Consider the following 4,105-nt stretch of genomic DNA (forward strand, 5'->3'; position numbering starts at 1 on the left):
AGACGCCCGATCCATCTGACCCACCGAGGGCACAGAGGATAGTGCGCCTGCAGGGACTTATCCCTGGCACGCTCCCCGTGAGACCCACATTCCCAATATGTGCACACCACTACATTCGTAGTGCGCCTAATATGGTTCAAATGGCGCTGAGCACTATGCGACTTAACTTCTGAGGTCATCAGTCGCTTAGAACTTAGAACTAATTAAACCTAACTAACCTAAGGACATCACACACATCCATGCCCGAGGCAGGATTCGAACCTGCGACCGTAGAGGTCGCCCGGCTCCAGACTGTAGCGCCCAGAACCGCTCGAGTGCGCCTAGTAGATGTTTGCCCACCACAATCATTACTCGTGGCAGATTAATATACCAAGTCACGTACGAGTTGGGACATAGTGTGTACGTTCGCACAAGAAGGTCAATGGCTGGGTAGCTATATTTTAACTATATATGAAAGTTGTAGTGTCGGCAGACTTGCCAACACTACGCACACTAATTGAAAGAGGCGGCCAAGATGCACGCGCTAACTCACGAAGGATGGAGTGAGGTCTGAAACAGGATACGTTATGAATGCTATAAAGAAAAGTACGTAGCTTCTAAAATACTTAACTTTAATCCATCCTTTGTATACAGCATTCTTGATGAGACATCTGGAGATTGTGGCGATACAAGTGAGACTCTTTAGATACATGCAATGTTACAAATGGCGCCTTGCTAGGTCGTAGCCATGGACTTAGCTGAAGGCTATTCTAACTGTCTCTCGGCAAATGAGAGAAAGGCTTCGTCAATGTAGTCGCTAGCAAAGTCGTCGTACAACTGGGGCGAGTGCTAGTCAGTCTCTCGAGACCTGCCGTGTGGTGGCGCTCGATCTGCGATCCTGACAGTGGCGACACGCGGGTCCGACATGTACTAATGGACCGCGGCCGATTTAAAGCTACCACCTAGCAAGTGTGGTGTCTGGCGGTGACACCACAAAAGTAGTATTAGTTCCCGAAATAACAGATACCATTGATGACCGTGCAGCTTCTCTATAATGAAATGATAACTAAATCGACACCCTAGCTGCAAACAGGCGTTGATATACATCATCGGGGACATGTTGAAAATGTGTGCCCCGACCGGGACTCGAACCCGGGATCTCCTGCTTATATGGCAGACGCTCTATCCATCTGACCCACCAAGGCCACAGAGGATAGTGCGCCTACAGGGACGTATCCGTTGCGCGCTCCCCGTGAAACCCACATTCCCAACATTTCCACACCACTACTTTCATAGTGCGCCTAATAGATGTTTGCCCATGGGAATGTGGGTCTCACGGGGAGCGTGCAAGGGATAAGTCCCTGCAGGCGCACTATCCTCTGTGCCCTCGGAGGCTCAGATGGATATAGTGTCTGCCATGTAAGTAGGAGATCCCGGGTTTGAGTCCCAGTAGAGGCACACATTATCAACATATCCCCAATTATGTATATCAACGCCTGTTTGCAGTGAGAGTGTCGATTTAATTATCTAAAAGAACGTGTGTACTAGAGACACATTCCGTGCCTCTCTGATATGAAGGCCAATATACACAAACACGTTGCTCTGGTTCCACCGGTACTGCTGTGAGCAACTGTTGATCACGTCGTTTTACGGATGCAACATCTTGCCGACGTCTCCGGTGCTCCTACTGAACAAACTGTGTAAGAAGCTTTTAATAATAAAATCAATATTATGTCTTTCTCACTTGTTTGATCTTTTGTGTCCATTTCCTGTTCCTAATACATTACATTACACCCCCCCGTGAACCATGGACCTTGCCGTTGTTGGGAGGCTTGAGTGCCTCAGCGATACAGATAGCCGTACCGTAGGTGCAACCACAACGGAGGGGTATCTGTTGAGAGGCCAGACAAACGTGTGGTTCCTGAAGAGGGGCAGCAGCCTTTTCAGTAGTTGCAGGGGCAACAGTTTGGATGATTGACTGATCTGGCCTTCTAACACTAACCAAAACGGCCTTGCTGTGCTGGTACTGCGAACGGCTGAAAGCAAAGGGAAACTACAGCCATAATTTTTCCCGAGGGCATGCAGCTTTACTGTATGGTTAAATGATGATGGCGTCCTCTTGGGTAAAATATTCCGGAGGTAAAATAGTCCCCCATTCGGATCTCCGGGCGGGGACTACTCAAGAGGACGTCGTTATCAGGAGAAAGAAAACTGTCGTTCTACGGATCGGAGCGTGGAATGTCAGATCCCTTAATAGGGCAGGTAGGTTAGAAAATTTAAAAAGGGAAATGGATAGGTTAAAGTTAGATATAGTGGGAATTAGTGAAGTTCGGTGGCAGGAGGAACAAGACTTTTGGTCAGGCGAATACAGGATCATAAATACAAAATCAAATAGGGGTAATGCAGGAGTAGCTTTAATAGTGAATAGGAAGATAGGAGTGCGGGTAAGCTACTACAAGCAGCATAATGAACGCATTATTGTGGCGAAGATAGACACGAAGCCCACGCCTACTACAGTAGTACAAGTTTATATGCCAACTAGCTCTGCAGATGACGAAGAAATTGAAGAAATGTATGATGAGATAAAAGAAATTATTCAGATAGTGAAGGGAGACGAAAATTTAATAGTCATGGGTGACTACAACTCGATAGTACGAAAAGGAAGAGAAGGAAACGTAGTAGGTGAATATGGATTGGGGGTAATAAATGAAAGAGGAAGCCGTCTGGTAGAATTTTGCACAGAGCATAACTTAATCACAGCTAACACTTGGTTCAAGAATCATAAAAGGTTGTATACATGGAAGAAGCCTGGAGATACTGACAGGTTTCAGATAGATTATATAATGGTAATACAGAGATTTAGGAACCAGGTTTTAAATTGTAAGACATTTCCAGGGGCAGATGTGGACTCTGACCACAATCTATTGGTTATGAACTGTAGATTAAAACTGAAGAAACTGCAAAAAGATGGGAATTAAAGGAGATGGGACCTGGATAAACAGACTAAACCAAAGGTTGTACAGAGTTTCAGGGAGAGCATAAGGGAGCAATTGGCAAGAATGGGGAAAAGAAATACAGTAGAAGAAGAAAGGGTAGCTTTCAGGGATGAAGTAGTGAAGGCAGCAGAGGACCAAGTAGGTAAAAAGACGAAGGCTAGTAGAAATTCTTGGGTAACAGAAGAGATACTGAATTTAACTGATGAAAGAAGAAAATACAAAAATGCAGTAAGTGAAGCAGGCAAAAAGGAATACAAACGTCTCAAAAATGAGATCGACAGGAAGTGCAAAATGGCTAAGCAGGGATGGCTACAGGACAAATGTAAGGATGTAGAGGCTTATCTCATGAGGGGTAAGATAGATACTGCCTACAGGAAAATTAAAGAGACCTTTGGAGAAAAGAGAACCACTTGCATGAATATCAAGAGCTCAGATGGAAACCAAATTCTAAGCAAAGAAGGGAAAGCAGAAAGGTGGAATGGGTATATAGAGGGTCTATACAAGGGCGATGTACTTGAGGACAATATTCTGGAAATGGAAGAGGATGTAGATGAAGATGAAATGGAATATATGATACTGCGTGAAGAGTTTCACAGAGCACTGAAAGACCTAAGGCGAAACAAGGCCCCCGGAGTAGACAACATTCAATTAGAACTACTGACAGCCTTGGGAGAGCCAGTCCTGACAAAACTCTACCATCTGATGAGCAAGGTATATGAGACAGGCGAAATACCCTCAGACTTCAAGAAGAATATAATAATTCCAATCCCAAAGAAAGCAGGTGTTGACAGATGTGAAAATTACCGAACTATCAGTTTAATAAGTCACAGCTGTAAAAAACTAACGCGTATTCTTTATAGACGAATGGAAAGACTGGTAGAAGCCGACCTCGGGGAAGATCAGTTTGGATTCCGTAGAAATATTGGAACACATGAGGCAATACTGACCATACCACTTATCTTAGAAGAAAGATTAAGGAAAGGCAAACCTACATTTCTAGCATTTGTAGACTTAGAGAAAGCGTTTGACAATGTGAAATACTCTCTTTCAAATTCTGAAGGTGGCAGGGGTAAAATACAGCAGACGATAGGCTATTTACAATTTGTACAGAAAGCAGATGGCAGTTATAA

General features: G+C 44.4%; 1 non-coding gene across 1 annotated transcript; it reads right to left on the reverse strand.

The window, feature by feature from the left end:
• Positions 1-1,110: 1,110 nt before the first annotated feature.
• Trnai-uau (transfer RNA isoleucine (anticodon UAU)) lies at positions 1,111-1,184 on the reverse strand. Its single transcript has one exon. It is a non-coding gene; the product is annotated as a tRNA-Ile (tRNA).
• Positions 1,185-4,105: the final 2,921 nt, after the last annotated feature.

Source organism: Schistocerca nitens, chromosome 1 (genome assembly GCF_023898315.1).
Source record: "Schistocerca nitens isolate TAMUIC-IGC-003100 chromosome 1, iqSchNite1.1, whole genome shotgun sequence".
Lineage (NCBI taxonomy): Eukaryota > Metazoa > Arthropoda > Insecta > Orthoptera > Acrididae > Schistocerca > Schistocerca nitens.